At 36.1% G+C, this 20,419-nt stretch overlaps 1 protein-coding gene across 1 annotated transcript in view; it reads right to left on the reverse strand.

The window, feature by feature from the left end:
- LOC149793130 (SMAD family member 3-like) overlaps positions 1-20,419 on the reverse strand; it is a 139,917-nt gene that overhangs the window by 117,584 nt on the left and 1,914 nt on the right. The window lies entirely within an intron of this gene.

Below are 20,419 nucleotides of genomic sequence, written 5' to 3' on the forward strand. Positions count from 1 at the left end.
CACACTCTTGCCTACATCATGCAGTGGATCTGGGAGCTAAGTGCCCTTACTACGGACACAGAGGCAGCCAACCTGGGCAGGCATTGAACCAGCGATGTTTGGAGTCTTATGCTTTACTGACAGCTACTGTGACTCCTGGATTAATAAAGGTAGTAAAATTTGTCAGACATCAAGATATTTAAGTGTTCCTTCAAATTTTCATTGTTCTCACAAAGTTTATCTGAGAAGTATTGTGTTCCAATCATTTTACAGTTTCTTTCATTGACTTTGCAAAATGAGCCCTGCATGCTATATTCTCAAGAAACAACAAGAAGAAATGAATAGTGGAAAGAATTTTATTTTACTTGCCAATGAAAGTTACCTTATTTGTCTATAGATCATCTGTCTCTAAATTATTATTCTGCAAATACAGGAAATGATGCCAATTTTGGGAAACAAACACGAATTTGAATGGAATACTTCACATCCACCACATACACAAGATTCTCAAATTCAAGTGGCAAATGTCAAATTTGCTTTACAGGGTCCATCCTAACAAGTTATCAGATGAATACAATGGTATTAATAACATGGTCTATGGCAGAAAATGTAAAATTCCATATTTTTTTAGTCATTATGAGCCTAGATAGTTATGTATCTAATTATTCTCTGAAGAGGTAGTTCTAACCTCAGATTTCTAAACTGTAATGCAAGGTTCAACTTTTCCATTTTTCTTTACAACAATCATCTGTTTGCATTAATAATATCCATTAAGAAGCTCATTTGAAACGTTCGACTTTCAAACTTCTGTTACCCTACATATTGATATATATATAAAATGTCCTCTATAGTTCAGTATAAATTTAGCGTTAATTTTATGCAATACTTTATTTTCAAGTTGAGAAATCTTTGTTGTATGTTTATTATAAACACATTTTGTATGTGTATACAAGTTATTATTTTCAGATCCATTGTATTAATACCTGTATATTTGGATATTTGAATTGAGAAACATGAAGTATTTTAACAAAATGACTTAAATGAGCACAGAAGAAAATATAAATTGCAATTAATTTTAGCTGATAGGAGTTACAAGATTGTAATTTTAAGTTGGCAAAAATGCTTAATCAACTACTACTGTTGTATAAAAATTACAGTCAAAACGATTTCTAAACTCCTTTCAAACAAACCCTGTAACAAGTTCATATAAGCAAATGCAAAAGTGACTTCATAATGTGCTGTAGGCATCAACACATTTTTATTTAAAGTTTTAGTTTGCATTACTTAAAAAGAAACATTAGCTCCTTTGAGCTTTTTACAGACTATACTCAATAAACTTTACTTCATTCAATAATCTTTTTTTGTAATTATTAATCTCTACATTATTTAAGATGGTACTTAATGCCCATGCACAATGGCTGACCAATGCACATTTATGCTAATTTCCACCCCAAAACTTACAAGCTGTGATTAAAAAAATGTTTTTATGTGAATTTATATAAAAATGATGTATACTGTTTACAATATTTTGGTTTAATAATGTCTGGCTGACAACATCCTAAGGAGTGCTGATTTTAAATATGTACAAAAGGCAGTATCAGACATTGTAAAACATACAGCAGCAGAGAGGGTGAACAGACCATAGAATTCCGACAAAATAAATAAAACAAACAAATAAATCATCTCGTAGAAAGGTCCAGATTTTACAAATGAACTTTCCTTGAGATGTTTATTTTTGCAATAACCGATTGTGTTAATAAAACCTCAGTTCGAAATAGTAGCTGAAAAAATAAAGTACTCTACGTGTTTATTTATTTCTTGTTTATTTTTTTGACGACCAACGTTGGTAGGTACCCTCTCTGCTGCTCCCCCTGTTACCCAAATATTTTATCAATACCCACACGATATCTTGTTCTTGGATCATGTAAATTTATTGTTATAAATCCATGTGGGGTAGCTTGCGCTCGTGAGAAGAAATTTTTGAATTTAATTATATCCATGTCACCACCACACCAGGTTTGATGAATATTTCGCAACGTGTGTGTGTCTACGCCATTAAACACAACTAAAATGTTGCAGTTGTCTCTGATCACTTTTGGTATTTGTGTATATCGTTGAGTAACATAGATCACGTCTGTATTTTTATGTCTCCCTCGGGAAAATATTCTGGCTGGATTTGATTGTTTATCTAGCATCACATCGTCGTACACAACTAAATTATTAATAAATCCATCTATGGAATCTACGGATGGTGCTTCATCAATATCGGTTATAAACTCTATAACATCAGTATCTTCATCCAGTAATCGCGCGTTTTCATTGAAATCTTTAAGTACATCATAACATCGTTGATCATCAACGGATGGTGCTACTAAATACAACTTATCCCATTTCAACCATCTCATTATCAGATTAAGTAATAATTGCGTCTTACCCGATCCAGATGGTCCTATGATAATCATTCTGATGGAGTTCGGTAGCGCAGGATGATGCTTAACTGGCTCTCGTTGCCGAGTTGCTGAGAAATCAATTATATCCATATATATTATAACATGAATTTATATTGTTTACGCTGTAAAGTTAAAACTCCAACTATTGATTTAGCTACGGTTATAACAAAAAACAAAAAAATAGCGTACGGTGGAAAATGTTCTGTATGCTGTAGAAAGAAATTTTCATTTTTACCTAATAAGCGCGGTGGTGATATTGCTAATTTGATGTCAAAGTTTCCAGGTGCTCCATGGGCTAAATACAGCGGAGAAAAACATCTACCGGGATATAATTATTGCGGTCCTGGTACTCGACTCGATATCAGGCTCGATAATCAAGATCAACCAAAACCAGGCGAGGAACCAATAAACGCTATTGATCGAGCTTGTCATGCTCATGATGTAGCTTATAAAAGTCAAAATCTACAACATAGGCATATTGCAGATGTAAAATTAATTCATTCATTAAATTCTATAAAAAATAAAAATATTAGAGAATCATTAGCTAATTGGTTAGTAAGATCCTCTATGAAAGGTAAATTAGCGATTGGGGCTGGTAATTAATAATGGAATCAATTTATTATTCACCGAGAGGATACTGGAGAGGCAAAGCAGCAATTGATAAACTTGCTGATGCAGCATCGGTTAAACATTCTACTGCTAAAACGTGGTTATCTAAACAAGCAATATGGCAAATTTATCTACCACGTCCTAAACAAATTCAGTACTCGTATTTCGATGTCAGTGTTCCTAATGAAGTTCATCAAGCTGATATTCTGTTTTTACCGCATGATACTGTGCGTGGAAAAACGTACAAGTACGCGCTAACCGTAGTTGATGTTGCAAGTAGATATAAAGAAGCAGAGCCGCTATCAACGAAAACATCATCTGAAGTAGCCGATGCGTTTGAACGAATTTATCAACGAGGACTCGGACCACAAGGTGGTCTGCGATGGCCGCAGCTACTACAGGTTGATCCTGGTAAGGAATTTCTTGGTCCAGTATCATCGCTAATGAAACAACACAATACCAAAATACGACGAGGTCATACTGCAATTCACCGTGATCAGGCAATTGTTGAGCGATTTAATCGAACACTTGCTGAGCGGTTATTTGGATATCAATACGCGAGGGAATTTATTCAGGATAAAAGATCTCGTGAATGGGTTGCAAGATTACCAATCGTGATAGCTGCATTAAATAATGAGATTACACGAACAACCAACATGAAACCCATTAGCGCGGTCACAAAAAAAAATATACCAACACAACGGAAAGATGCTGGAAAACAAAAAATATTAGGTGATGTCACAGTCAGATATTTATATGAGCCTGGTGAACTTGAAGGTGGTAGCGCGAGAGCAACTGATCCTATTTGGAGTGTTACCACACACAAAATATCTACCGTGACAAGATCCACTGGAAGAAATGCAGGCGTTTCCAGACCTGCAATCTACAGATTAGATTCTGCTGCTCCTCAACGTGGATTTACACGTGAACAACTACAAATAATTCCCGCGGATACACAACTACCGCCGCGATCACTCCGGTGATTTCGATCACTTAACTAGCGCCAGGGTGCCTGCACCCCGACGTCGATTACACTCAAGACAGGTTAACATGGTATTTTCTCGTGTATGACCGCGACTATTATCTTTTCTATCTACGGTAAATTGTCTTGAATCATTACTCGAATATCGCCATAACATTATACAATTACAACTGGTGCAGTGATTGTTCTGCTGCTGTTTTAACTCAATAATAAATTCAACATCAAGATCAAAGTCGCGTTTATTTTTTTTGTCAGATTGTTTGTATCCGATTAATTTTTTTCTTATTATATCATCATCGATGATGTTAAATTTATCAACGATTTCAGGAATTATGATTCTACGTAATTGAGATATATTTCTGACCCTCGATACCGCCAAATAAACTAAATTTGACCACTCGATGCGATCGTCTACAATCCAGACTCGTGTATCAGAAATAGTTAATCCCTGAGACGAGTGGATTGTCATGGCGTATCCCAATACCCATGGAGATTTGTCAGCGCGTAATGCATCTTCGACCACACTGATATCAACGGCGACAATATCATTTAATACGAGATTTTGCTTCCTTGACTCTGTCTGTCCTGGAATATCAACATTAATATTCTGTTTTCGTGTATCTGATGGTCTATAACATAACGGAACGGGTAGTTCTGAATATTGTTCTTTATGTAGTTGAAATAACTGTTGTTGTAAAGCGTCTCTGACTATTTTTCTACTTGCTACGATCAAATCGGTGGGTCTCCATGAGTTCAAAAAATCACTCATTGATGTCTCTGAGATCACTCCACGTATTATTTCACACTGAATTTTGTTTGATTGTAATCTGATTAATTTTTTAAACTCTTTCAAATTTGCATCAAGAGCTCTATGATCATCATCTATTTCTTCGTAATAATCAACGAAATTTTTTAACCAATCATGTGGAGATGGTCCAACAAAAGGCGGAGGTTGACCATGATCGCCACACATTATTATAGCGGTATTTTTCGTCAACAACCAATCAAGAAACGTTTTTAATGTATCCAATGAGACCGTGCATATCTCATCCCAAATAATTATTTTAGGTATATATTTTTCTCCCATCCGTTCAGGAGTCCATGTATCCCCGCGCCACCGGAAGAAACTATGATACGTACACGATTGTACTTGCCGCTGTTTCATCTCACGTGCAAGTCTATGTGTGGGTGTCAGCACGATTATATCTGAATTTCTAAAAACATTAATTGTTCGAGTTGTTTTTCCGCATCCACCAGGTCCATTGAGATATACTGTCTTATATCTGGTTATTGGATCACTCAACGATGGTGCCTTCGACATTTCTGATATTTTATTACCCTCACGATAAACATCTCTCACTGGAACATCTGCTGATTCTACATAATTGTGTAATAGTTCCTTTTTTATTCTCCACGAACCCCATCGTTCATCATTACTTGTAAATTTCATAACAGGTTCTAAATATTTACTTGAAATATAAAACGAGTCCGTTGCGACTCTGACTGCGGTCTTGGGAAATCTATTAATCATCGATAATAAATTTATAGAAACATAAGCCAACATGGAAGATCTTAGATGAGTATATTGCGGGGATACGTCATTTATGTAACTAACGATCGTACCTAATTTTGTTCCGTCGGATAAATAAACACTCTCTCGATTTACAAATGTATTTTTCGCCGTTGTATCAGCGATTATAAAATCGTACTCGGCATCATCTAAAATTAATCGTGCGTGATGTCTTTTATAATCATATGCACCACCTTGAGTAAATTTACCTATAATTTTTCTACCGAGATCTTTTGCGGTTTTGAGTTTATTAGGAATATCGTCCTTAAACTCGCTAATAACTTCAGAATCTGACATGGGCAACCAAATTTTGGTCTGTGCATGATATGATATAATTGCCTCACTGACCACCAACGATGTCAGTATCGCACAATCTAGCATATATCGCAACAAAACTATAGGTGCCCAACGTTTTTCACAAAAATGTCTGCCAAACCAAACATAACAAATCTTGTGAAGATTTTCGTTAAACTCGAATGATTCAATACAGGCGAATCCAGTCAGATCAAAATCAGGTAATGGTCCATTAATTGCCACTCGCGTCATCTCGTTTGTAGGGTGACCAAATCTTTCAAAGTACGTAGAACAATCTCCGTATCCCAGAAAACTTCCTGGATAACATGCAACCATATCAACCGAAATAACATCATTGTAATTATATTTGGTATTCCATAATCCGCCATGTCCATATTCGACGCAACTTGCACGTACGTCCTCGAGTAAATCAAATCGTGTTGGTTTCCATGAATTTCGTTCCCTGGCGAAATGAGCCGCAACAGATGGAACGGTAAAACAATTAGTTAGTAATTTGTCAGTATTTTCCACGTGCTTGCACTGTAAAAACGTCGCAAGATTTTTCATCTCGTCATGGAGAGATTCTGTGCGATATATTTCACCACTCGGTTTGACAAACTGATCAAATTCACCCTCCTCATTACTTTTGAATAACCATACCGATACAGGATCGGTTTTACTTATTTCGTTAATAAAATCAAACATACTCATATCTGCCACAGCCATATCTGCCACAGCCATATCTGCCACAGATAATTCTGCCACAGATAATTCTGCCACAGATAATTCTGTGGGATAAAATCTAACAGTTCGATCACGTGGAAATATTGTTACTGCGTTAGTCCATGCGTGTGCGTTATGATCGATAATATTTATTGGAGCTCCTTTCGATTTATATTTCGACTGGTACAGTACTTCTCCCGTTATTGTTGCTACGGTTATTGGAAATTTTAATATTTTTCCTAACTCAGCAACATCTTTTATTGTAGCACCGTTATCCTTAACTGAATCAGCCCACGAGTTTATTTTTTCACGCCTTAAATCAGTTAATCCATTTCCACGCATCGCGTTTGTAAAGTGTTCTATTACTCGTTCAGCTACACAATTTAACCTTGACAAGGTCAAGGATGATAATTTCATCGGCGCTAGTTTATCAACGTTAGGTTTTTTATTTATCTCATAAATTCCATAAATAACCGCTGTTACAGGATATGCTCGTTCATAATACGGTTTATCAATACCAGTCAATAGACCCGGTCTGGAATTTTTACTTAATATGATAGTTTTATTATTGCCAAGGACAGGATCATATTTGTCACGGATAATCCAACTATCTGTTTCTGTTAATACAATAAATTTTACTCTGAATAAATATTTTTGATTGCCCTCGTATTCAGCGATGTAGTTAATGATAGTTGCCGCTCGCTTGTCATTCATTGTAGCGTCCGTGACAGCGTCCTTGACGGAGTCGACACTGACTTTGTCAGTGTCCCTGACGGAGTCAGGGCGTATAATCTTGAACGTTGACCATGTATGAGATGCACCATCCGTGTAAAATTCTTTCTTAGCGTCATGAATTTTCGAGATCAAACTTTTATTTTTCGGATCAACCAAATCTCGCACTGGCAATTGAGATAATCTGTCAAGGTTGAATTTATACTTAACAGGCCTAGTTTGGGATAATCTTTCAAACTCGTTCATATAACTAAAACAAATATTTAAATAAAGAAAATTATATATACAATGTCCCAATGTAGATGGTTGATGATCGGCTCAGTAAATCGATGCAACAAATCCTGTAGAAAGGAATATTGTTGGATGCACTCACAAAACATACGACGAGGAAGTCTAGGACCAATACCATGTCTACGGTGTGGTATTGGAGTGCGAGGAAAGACAAAATTATGTGGAAAGTGTGGCGGGAAACGGTTCAGAGAACTTAAAAGATATTATGACAAAAAAAATAATAGCGGTGAAAACGCTATAAAATCCGTGGAGGATTATATATCAAGATTTCAGACAAACAATGATTTAAACATATAATATTATTATAATGGAGCAAAATATATTTGTCCCACATCCTGTCATAACAAACTATGAATCAAATATTAATGGTATCATCAGAAATTGCAGGTTGAAGAGACCAGTTGGCGTTGTTTCTAATACTGGCTATCTAAGGTTCACAGTTGGAAAGAAAAGATATCATTGTCATCGTTTCATCTACGAGTGTCACAGGGGGTTGATCAATGATGGTCTTGTTATTGATCATATTGACGGGGACACTCAAAACAATAATTTATCCAATTTACAAGCTATCTCTTACAGCGAGAATAATACACGTGGAAATACAGGAAGATGTAAGACAATCGGAAAGAGGGTGGTAATTTCTACAAACATAGAAACCGGTAAAGTAATTATGTTTCAGTCTATGAACGCGGCTGCGACATATTTTGATATTCACCCGCAATCAGTACAAAGAGTGGCAGAAAATATATATAAAACAGCTCTCTCGAAAAAATATAAACAGAAAATCACATTTCAGTATCAATAACTATCATCACCACATTATTAACTATCATCACCACATTATTAACTATCATCACCACATTGAATTAATTTTTTTAATTTATGTCACAGAGGTCCTCCATACACTACTGAATTTTTGATTTAAGGGGAGATTACTTTGTAATATATAGTTTTCTTCGTAGATGGTTGGTTTTTTATGATCGTAATTAGTCAGTTTAACTAATTACATCGTATAGTGCCGAACGAACAGACTCATAAGTATTATTTATGGTTTTTAAATATTTTCCCATCATACAACACATGATCCGTAGGAAGCTGTGTGTAAACAGAAACCGTTACTCATTGTAATTGACCTGCAGTTGTGTGTTCACTGAACTTACAATTCTGGAAAGTTCCTTGACTGGTGCATTAATGCCACTATATTATTGATTTTCGGTCTGCTACAAATACAGAAACTGTTATTATCCAGAAACCGCTGCAAATACAGAAACTGTTAAATACAGAAACCGTTATAAATGCAGAAACTGTTATTATCCAGAAACCGCTGCAAATACAGAAACTGTTAAATACAGAAACCGCTACAAATACAGAAACTATTATTCAGAAACTATTATTCAGAAACTATTATTCAGAAACTATTATTCAGAAACTGTTATAAATGCAGAAACCGCTACAAATACAGAAACTATTATTCAGAAACTATTATTCAGAAACTGTTATAAATGCAGAAACTGTTATGATTCAGAAACCGCTGTTTAGTGTAAATATTGGTTCCTTAGCTATATATTAACTTCCGAAACATATGTTCGTAACAAGGTTTGATAGCTCGATCAGTATGGTATTGGACTGTGGCGCTCGCGGTCCAGGATCAAACCCCCATGGCTGACAATTTGTCGGTGGTGCGCATAATTGCGATTTTTATAATAGTGGGGGGAACCGCAAGAACCCCTCCGCTCAGCAAATTCACAACCACAATATTGACTGGTTGTTGATACCTATTTTTCGTATCACCCACTGGATTAATTATTATGGGTGTGATTTTGCTGAGCGTACCTTAATTAAGTTATATGTTTGTGCTGTCCCAGAAACATCCCGACGAACTCGAAGGGATTCTGGGATATTTTTTTTTTATTTTAAAGATTTATATATTATATAATGAACCATGAAAATATCAATGATGTAATTGTCGCTATTAAAAAATTAAAAAAAGATGGAATTAATATATCTGATGAACTTAATCCTGAAAAAATAGTTTCTGACTTTGAGATTTTACAAGAACGTAAAACCATGGGGACACACACACTATCATCTGAATACAGGCTCATGAAACGGATTCAATCGGCAATGTTTCAGTCGCTAGCTACCGTAGAAGATGATCATGTGAAGGAGTTCGTTCCTCTTTCTACCGCCGTAGAAAGAATTAAGTCGTTATTATCCCACGAGTATGAGGCAAAGAAAACGATTAGTACTCGCATAAGACAATTAAGAAAAATAATGTCAGATCGTGAAACGATCCAAGGTAACTTCGTTACTGGTGAAACGATCCAAGGTAACTTCGTTGGTGAAACGATCCAAGGTAACCTCGTTACTGATGATAATGAAAATGAAAGTTTTGGTAACTGGGGTCCATGTCAACGCTGACCACGTGTATTGATAGTCAAAATCAAGAAAGTTCTAACCTTGTCAAATTGTTCCTAACAAATTTTATTTATTATAAATTAATTTTATTTATTATAAATTTTATTTATTATAAATTTTATTTTTACTGAGGATTTATTTTTTTTTTACTAAAATCAAGAAAAATGCACAAATTACTTGATTCTGACGGGGTAGTTGGTAGTCAAAATCAAAGAAAAATGCACAAATTACTTGATTTCTGACGGGGTAGTTGGTAGTCAAAATCAGGAAAATTGAGCAATTTCGTTGTATTTTAGTAAAAAAAAAATAAAAATCTCAGTAAATAAATAAATAAAATTAATTTATAATAAATAAAATTTGTTAGGAACAATTTGACAAGGTTAGAACTTTCTTGATTTTGACGGGGTAGTTGGTAGTCAAAATCAAGTAGTTCATGCATTTTTATGTTTCTGACGGGGTAGTTGGTAGTCAAAATCAAGTAGTTCATGCATTTTTATGTTTCTGAGGGGGTAGTTGGTAGTCAAAATCAAGTAATTTGTACAATTTCAGTAAAATTAATAAATATTATTTTTTTTGTGATAGAAATTTTAATTTTACTTTCATCGACCAGCTTTTTTAGTTGCCTAGGCCTTAGTTGCCTAGGCCGATTAATTTGTACCAAACACAAATTTGTGCCAGTAATAATAAAATATTTTTTTAAGTTGATTGAATTTGATTCTGATCTCCGTTACAAATGTTCTTCTAACTGTTAAGAAATTCTCGCGTGTAAAAACCCTCCTCCACATGAAGATCTACGACAAAAGTCTTTACGACAAAAGTCTTTACGACTTTACATACAGATTTATTATAAGCTCTTCTTCACGTATGTCAATCAAGCGATTAAGGTGGTCTGTGAGTTTAAAATTGATTCGTGTTAACATATTATTGTGACACCGCAAATACACGGGATTAGTTGGTTCTTGCACGATTAAATTTCCAGGGGGAACTTGTGGTGTGAACGTGTACAGGATGTATCCTTGTTGAGCTTGATTTGATCTTCCGAGATCTATTTGATAGCTGCCATCGATTACGTCACAAACCAGATTGACCGCGACCGTCGGTGTTATATTAACGATCCGCGGGGATACGTGCCTTCCGCCGCCGTGTGGATCATTATCATGTCTAAGAACAGCTGCTGGTGGAATTAATTTTCTCCATGCATCGAGTATTTTAGGAAAAAACTCATCAATGACATCATTGACAGATTTTCTTAATTTATCCGGATTATAATCAGGAAACTTATACGTTACAATGTCAGCTTCGGGTATTCTCTTAAAGCCTGCGAAAAATCTTCTATAATCGCCTGGCGATTCAAAAACCAGGTTTATGATTCTATTATGAAAATATTCAATAGTATCGTCTATATGATTTAAAATTTCCACCTGTTTAATAATTTTTTCACGCGTAGATGTCACATCGGACAAATATTCATGAAAACTATCACGTAAATTAACCAGTTGTTCTTCGTGATCTGAATTTAAGATACTAATGACATTACTGATATTTATATCATAAAATGAATTACCACCTTTAACGTTGTGTAAAACCCAATAGTATTTACCATTTGGCTCGACACGAAATTGATCACGTTTATCCCATACCCGTTTTTCTATGTTCCACCAAAAACTTGTATAATTCATTTTAATATTATGATGAAAACTTTTCGATGATGTAAAATCATCCCGAGTTGGTTCTGGTAGTCCTTCATACACCGTGGGAATTTCAGGCCATCCTAGCACGGATCTGATTGAAGATTTATAAATATCAACGGCATAATCAGGCGAGTTTATTTCAACCGTCGAGGACAATGTCGGCTCGTGAACGTTTATTGATATTTTTGATTCCTTTCCCGTTATTGATTTTATTCTACGCGCAAATTCCTCACCGATCTCTTCAATCTGGTAACTGCCGGTTGGTATTCCAACAACAACCCAGTCAGGTGTTCCATCGGGTTTGTTGTTGTTAGTAAATACAAGCGAATTATTTGCTGGTGTACCATTAAATGATTTTGATCTGATATTTGGCCAGCTGTAATATACTCGTAATTGTGCAAGTGCTATTTCTTTTACTGGAATTGCAGTAGGAAAATTAACACTAAATTCAGGATTAGTTGAACTTACCGAGATCATCGTTATCTTTGGCGGAGTTGTGTTGGTCACGATCTGCTGGAGTAATTCTGTCATTATTGATACTTGTATCTTTAATACCTTCATCGTATATTTTGGTCATCATTGAAAATTCGAAATCAGATATAATTCCATCACTGAGACTCGCTGATAACAACGAGGATAATTTCGAGTATGCTACCGTCACTGTATGTAATTTTATTTTGTAATCGGATAACTTTTCGTTCGTACAAGTACATATTTTTTTTGTGATGATGCCAAGCACACCTGCAATAGTTGTTGCTGCTGAAATACAGATAGTTACAACTACTGGTGCCATCGTTGTCAACGCTGATAATATTACACCGGTTCCAGCAACAACAGCGGATACTGAATAAACAATCACATCAACGATAACCAATCGTCGTCGATATTTTTTTACTTTTACTGTATATTGATCAACTTGATCTTTTAGCGCCGCCTGCCATTCACGCGCTTGATTGTATCTGTATTGCGCACTGTCCATATATATTTTTATGCCGTAACCAATTGAGGTGTTTCAGCTACAAATTCCAAACACCACCAGAAGGATGTTGCGGTTAATTCCTTATCAGCTACTTCCAGAATAAATATTTCTTCGGTTCCGCTATTTAATACAACAGATACAATCCCGGAAAACCTGTCTGTGGAATGACGCCATGGAAACGTTGTAAATATTTCAAACTTAGCGGCGGAAAACACAGACAGCCTGTACACGCCAGTGACTGTTGCGGTATATTTGATAGTATTATTTTGCTGCGACCATGTTGCAAATCCAGATGATACCGTGCATACGATGTTTGTGATATGCCCGGGAGTTATTGCAGCTGGAATTTTAATCAAATTGGTTTTACTGACAATCTCAGGAATTCCCGCTACGACGTCTTGCTGTGTTTGTTTGATCGTGTCTAGGTTATTTTTGATATCAACGAGTTTCATGTCAATGACGAAAGGAGTTCCAAAGAACTTACTTATGGAATCATCGGTCCTTTGAAAATTTCTTCGATGCCTTAAAAAACCGGTTACGTGAACATCATATTCAGCCCGTAACGTGGATAATTTACCGTCTACGGTGCCATAGTTGACATCAACGTATTTTTTTGTTGCTGCATCTTCGTCAGATGTTGGATCCGCTAAAACTACTATTTTATTTCTGTTCATGCTAAGTTCACCCATCATTGTGTCACCGGTGTTTCTCACGCGATTAGCAACACTTTTTGCAATTTCATCTCTGATGGTTTTAAGTGACATACTTGAATCTCTGATTTTACCGCTATCAGTAAACACGGGAATATTATCTGTAACTGCACCAAGTACTCGCCGGACTATATCATTCCATTTGATATTGCTGGTTTTTAGTTTACCATATCGATCTTGAAAAATAACAACCTCATCTGGATCAACTCCAGCAAGGTTCATAATATCAGCGAGGTCATCTTTAGTCGCATACTTTGACAGATCAACGTCGGATTTTATTTTCTTAACACGTGAAGATCTTCCGTAAATGTCAACCATTATAATAAGATCCGTTGTTTAAAATGCTTTACGCGCAACATATCGGTTGCTTGTATAATCGTGCACGACTTTATGTGGCGGCCTGGATGATTTTGATATAGCGTCGAGTACATTAATTACTTCACGGCCGCATATTGGCGGATCTGTCATTGTTTGTGTTGGTAGCGTTGAATACCAAACTTTGGTTGTTGCATGGAGTGGTGCGACATACTTGATAAATTCAACAGGTGGAGCTAACCCGTACGAATCAAAATAAACAATTCCACGCGGGTCAACCGCGTATGATACCCAGTGAGTACCAGGTCCGGAACGTTTGTCAAGATTAATAATACCTGTTTCTAGTTTGTTTGGTTGTTTCGGTAATTGATCTCGCATAAAAACACCTCTAAAGGCGGATATTTTTAATTTTTTAGCAGCATCAAGTAAATCAAAATTTGATGATGGAACGTTTAACGAAATGACCCTGGAAGCCTTAGGCCTTTTCCCCAACGAGATCCCGGTAATCTTAGACCGCGTCCTTTTTTTTTGTATCCCTGCCCTGTTGCTTTCTTTAGTGCCATTCCAGCGGCTGTTCCAACAGCACCTAACGCGGCCGCTTTTGCTATGGCTGGAGCAGCCGCAGCTATTAATGCCGGAATGGCCGCAAATAGTGGGAATATACCACCCGTTTTAACCATGTCTTTGATGGCGCTCGGGGAGAGATGGAATTGAACTCCAGTTTTTGATTCTAGGGCTTTATTGAAATGTTTAATCTGATTATTTGTCAACGATAATTTGTTTGGACCACCACTAATATGATCTCGTTTTAGTGATATTTTAGTTCCGCATTTGTTGGCGGTTTTTGATTGAAGCTTTTTTACCTGACCCGGGGTCAGAGTAACATTAACATGACTATACGACATTTTTATATAAAATATATTTTTCTAAATAGCACGATTAAAGATTTTCCACCGGTGCATCAACGACCCTCATTCGACCACTGCCACCTTCAAGTAACATGGCCTTGTCGCTAAGTATGACCGCGATCGCTCTGTAGAAGCCGGGAACAACTGGTGGACCGGGTATATCAGGAGGAGGGTTAGTAACATGAGCTCGAAAGTGTATATCAACAACAGATTGTTTGGATAAATCAAGATGTTCTAGTGAAAAATAATAAATCGGATATAGACCTGTAAAATCTAGTTGTGATATTTGCAACCCGGTATCTATATTTTGATCACGTCCCATGAATGACATTAAACGATGATATGCGCGCGCTACATGATTTTGTGCATAATTTAGTTGTATATCCTCAGATGGTTCTTGATGTCCATTTATCCGTAAAGAAACTTCACTAACTCCAAGGTTGTCAAATATCATATGTGAACGTTCTTGATTATTCGTCCGAGCATTATCTTGTAGTGCAATAAAAATATGTCGTGGTGCAGAAACACCCTGTTGTGATGCTATATGCCATGTAAATAAACCATTAATATTGCTTTGAGCAGCATCTGTGGTTACTGTTAACCATGATAGCAATGATTTACCGCCTTGATCTATAAAAGATAGTAATTTTTGTTCCTCAGTAATAGATGGAGTTATTACTGGCATCCACAATGAAAGTTTTGATATATTTACTTTACCCTCGGCAACACCAGCACCTCGCCAGATTGCATCATTATCATCACTTTTTCTTACGAGCACAATTGTGTGTTTAGCTCCAAAGATGACTTTTCTAACATTTCTGCAAAATCCAAAGATGTGTGATAATGGAATTGCACACGAAAAATTTCTATTATCTCTCGACAGCGCCGCCCGGCGTGTTGCAAATCCTAGGTTGTAAGTCGCATTAACGCTTCCTATAATATCATAATCAGCACCTGGTCTGTCTGCGTGCTCAAAATCAACTGGTTGTGGATCAACTGAAGTAACTCGTGTTACCAGTACTTTGGTATACTGAACATGATCAGCGTTGTTGGTAATATCCTTAGCAAACATCATTGTTGGACCAGCTGATCTTGTAAAGTCGTCAGAATATCTCGCCAGACCAATTATTGTTGTAGCAACGTCGACATCCTTCTGAACTGATTCAATATTTTTTCCATCAATCATGTATGTGGCGCTATCAAACAACGCCATGATCCCGTTGTTGACAAAACCAACACGCAAATTAGCAGCATATGGCGTATTAGCTACAACATTCGTTACAAGTCTACCTTCTACTTCAATAAACGCCTCAGCGGGCAAGAAATATCTACTTGTATCATGAACCTGTAATTCGATTCTCCCCCGCTGATTTGGTAGTCTTGCGTCATAAGAATAAAACTGATAATCACGTATAGATTCATACTTAAGGACAGGTGCCTCCATATCAAATGCTGGGTCTGATTCGCGCCTGAACATTTTATTATAGTTACCATTTTTCCAAATGATGATCATCGTCGACGAAGACCACTTCCTGCTATTAAATTTGATGTTATATTTTTTTCTGCTTCTTCAGATATCGCCGCTAGTTTTTGATTTGCAGCCTGATTTATTATTTTACTTACGTCTGCAGGCATCACCTCAGTACTTGCCAGTTTCACCGGTGGTTGTTGTTTTCGTCGCAATAATCGTGATAATCTTTCTTTGATCGCCGAGAACGCCTTACCAGCAACATTGACAATTGCACCAGGAGCTTTATCACGAACAATATCAATAGCCTTCATCGATAATTGTTTTGCAACAGGTGCTACTTTTGGAGCTATCCTCGTGAATAATCCTCGAATAACATCACCAAGTCCATTTCCGTAAATTGCTTCATAGATTGGTAATCGTGAGTTTACCGCTCTAACCTGTGTGGGTTTACGATGATTATCATGCACAATCATCTTATTTTATTTACCATTTATCTAACAACTAGTCATCAACGAGCTCATCAATAAGTTCTCGGTAAGCGCCAATATCCATGATACCACCTTGAAATAGTCGCCGACAAATATCAGCTGCTTCATTAATTATTTCTGGTGAATTATTTCCGGCACGTTTTCCTCCTATGAGAACCTCTAACCGTGATACGTCATTGATGATATTATCAGGACATAAACCAGATCCTGTTTTAGGTTCATCTTGAGGTGGTTTAAATATTGGTGGTTGCATTACCGGAGTAAGTACTTCAGTGGTGGCCGGGGGTGAACCTTCTCGAAATCCATGTGGTGAACCTGTCGGTGTAAATGTCATTTTCGGTGCAGAAATTTTCTTCGAGGAGGGTGATTTAAGTGACTCTTTAGCCTTTTTAATTTCCGACTTCAACCTTTGCTGTGGCGAAGATTGTTGTTGTTGTTCTATTTGTTGCAGAGGTGGAGGAAGCTGATACTGGAAAGACTCTCCTTGTTTTGGTTGTTCCCATCTCTCTCTATAAAGTCTTTTTACTTCTTCTTTAAGTCTTTTAAATTCTTGACCTCTAGCTTGTTTTTTATTGTAATATACGCGATATATCCATTTAATGAAATTATCATCATTTGTTTTTTCATGACCGGGTTTTAAAATACTAGATTTATTAGATATATTTTTTGATATCATCTCAGGTAATCTCTCTCTTTCAATATTTCTAATTTCCTCAACAACTCCTTCGTTAAATCTTGCAATTAATCTTAAGCTCTCTTCTGCTGTTTTGGGTTCAGATGCAAGTTTTTTTCTCACATCGGCGACTTCAGCACGAAGTTCTCCAATACCTTCAAGTATTTCCTCACCAACAGGTGGAGGTTGAGCTGCAGCTATTTCCCTGGCTATGCCAGGTGGAAGGTCTCGTAAAATCTTTTTTGTTTGTTTGGTTCTTCTTGCTGTTTTTTCTAATACCGGAAAAATACCCTTTTTCCTCCTCTCATCTTCCTCCGCAATATCTCCCCATATAGTTTTTTCAGCAGCCGCCGCAGCTTTCTCAGTAGCTGCAGTGACGGGCTTAAACAGTTTTTTAGTGTCCTCTTCATACTCAACTTGTGCTTCTTGCTGCGCTTGCAAGTTTTTTCTAAATGAGTCTTTGACAGGAAGAAATTTTTTAATTGCTTCTAATCGTTCTCGTGCTGTTCTTGCAGTATGAGATTCTGGATGTACCATTTTATTATAACATAATAATTTAATTAATATCAGCAGAAGAGGAGCAGCAGAGAGGGTACCTACCAACGTTGGTCGTCAAAAAAATAAACAAGAAATAAATAAACACGTAGAGTACTTTATTTTTTCAGCTACTATTTCGAACTGAGGTTTTATTAACACAATCGGTTATTGCAAAAATAAACATCTCAAGGAAAGTTCATTTGTAAAATCTGGACCTTTCTACGAGATGATTTATTTGTTTGTTTTATTTATTTTGTCGGAATTCTATGGTCTGTTCACCCTCTCTGCTGCTCATACCATGCACACATATAGGTTTAAAATCTTCCATCACCATGAATAAGAAACTCAAGCCAATGGTTACACAATCAGTAGCTAAGATCGAATGTACAACATTTAGGGTACTAGGATTCAAGCTAAAATCTACACAGCTAATTATTCAGCGGATTTTGGTAGCTGCAGAAAAATAATTTACTGTCATAATTTCATTGTTGCTGATAAAACATTACTGCAACTATTCAAGGACAAAACTTGGAAGCATTAAAGTCAATATATTGTATGACCAAAGTGACAGAACCAAGAACACGTACTGTGCTATTGTGCATCTATTTATAGACAAAGGGATTTTCTTCATACAACCCCCCATTTTCTAGTTTCGTTACAACAATCCATTGATTATAATTTAATAGGACTACAAACTTAAGGTTTTATTATTTGCCTACGTACTGGTAGGAATGACTTGCATTGGTTAAATAGCATTTGCTTTACTGTTATGTATTTTAGCAAAAATGAATGATATCAGTAAACAACTATGAACTCGCAATGTTCTCTTGAAATCCACAAGATAGCACTGTCTTATGTATTTCTGATCTTCATGATTAAATATTCAGGCTAAATCTTTTATCACATACTATTTAGACTTTGGTTTCATTTAATTATATATTTTCTTTAATCCATTTATCCAATTATTTATAGAATAATGAATAAAGTGGTATTTCATAAACACAGCGATGTCTGCCATTACAGTTTCAAACCCTGCAGATTAAATCTTCATTTAAAAAATTTAATTAGAAAGTGCTTTTCGCCAAATATATTCATAAAGAAACCAAATTACTATTTACATACTGATATTTAAATTTTGAAACTGAAGTTTATTTTTATCATTAAATAGGCCTAGTACAGTAGGCCTAACTTCATGAAATCGAGCAGTTATGTCTTGCTTGGGAAAGGGTAAATGGTCAGTTAGCTGTGAAATTGCAAGAGTTATTTTGTTGGTGTAATTGGTATCAACAACACTGCATAAATACATTTCACCTTAGCTACAACACAATACTGTCAGAACTTAATGGCTACGGTGAGGGAGCAGCTCAAAAGTAATAGTCATTTCTTATATATAAAAAGAAACTCTTATCTAACAGAAGAAGGCGAAATTTACATTTTTCAGGTGACTTAGTCACATACTTTGCAGGCTTAATGAAATCACCAAAGGGAACTGCGGAAACAAGCATCAACAGTGGAATTCTGTTGAAATTATGATTTATGTTAAGCCCCAAAAAATTAACAAAAATGGGTAAATGATGGTCCAGTTGGATCTTTCTTTGGCATTTAACAAACAGTAATTATCAAATGAATATATGATGTGATTATGTGCTTAAGATGTTTCTAAATATTCACGGAGGGGGTGCCCTATCGATATTACATACTTCTGATGGAATGAAAGATGTAAGGTGAAGTTGTTTGCATATACAAAATGCACAGTGGAGAGATGCTGCTTTCATCTACTGTGGCTAAAAGTTTCTGACATCTTAATCTTGTGAAAACTATACAAGATCTAAGCACACAGCTGACTTAAATGGCTGTTCCAACAAGCAAGTAAAATCGGCCAGAATTCTTTCAAAGTACAACTTTAGCAGTCATTAAGTGAGGGAAAACAAATTTTGCCAAAGTATGCAATACCTGCTAGTGCTATGAATGAAGTACAAAATTAAAAGTTATTTTAACAATATTTATGTCATACTAAGTCACTTTTTTATAGCTGAGATAACCAGTCAGGAAAACTTGGGAAAATCTTTTACTTGACAAACAATATGCAAAATAAGGAACTGTATTGTTCCATCTGAGCATTTACGGTATGTGAAGCACTGACAATAAACAGCAATGTAGATGGCTAAGCAGTGAGATATATGAATGACAAGTTGAAAAAAGTAATATCCAAGGTTCTCCAAGATACTGAAATTTGTGTAAAAGTATGCATACTTTTTATTTTCGGACACATGAAAATTCCTCTGTATGCAAGTGTTTTGTTGACAACACTCTCTCTTTTCTTTATCCATATCTACAAAGCAAGCATCAATCATGTGTACGAGCTATCAAACAAAGTCCAAGCAATTTTAATGGGATTAGGTGACACCACATAGGTTAAATCTTAGCAAAGAGACACCTGTTAATCTATGTGATTTGTGATTTGGCTTTTTTTAACGTAGCCTTAACAATTTTTCAGTCATATCACTACAATGTCAATGTGGCAGTTTATAGTGTTGTCAAGCATTGGAGCATCATGCTGCAAACATGTAGCATAATGTCCCACCCAGTCACATTATCC

The sequence above is a fragment of the Sinohyriopsis cumingii genome, chromosome 8 (genome assembly GCF_028554795.1).
Source record: "Sinohyriopsis cumingii isolate HCF-2022 chromosome 8, ASM2855479v2, whole genome shotgun sequence".
In the NCBI taxonomy this organism is placed as follows: domain Eukaryota; kingdom Metazoa; phylum Mollusca; class Bivalvia; order Unionida; family Unionidae; genus Sinohyriopsis; species Sinohyriopsis cumingii.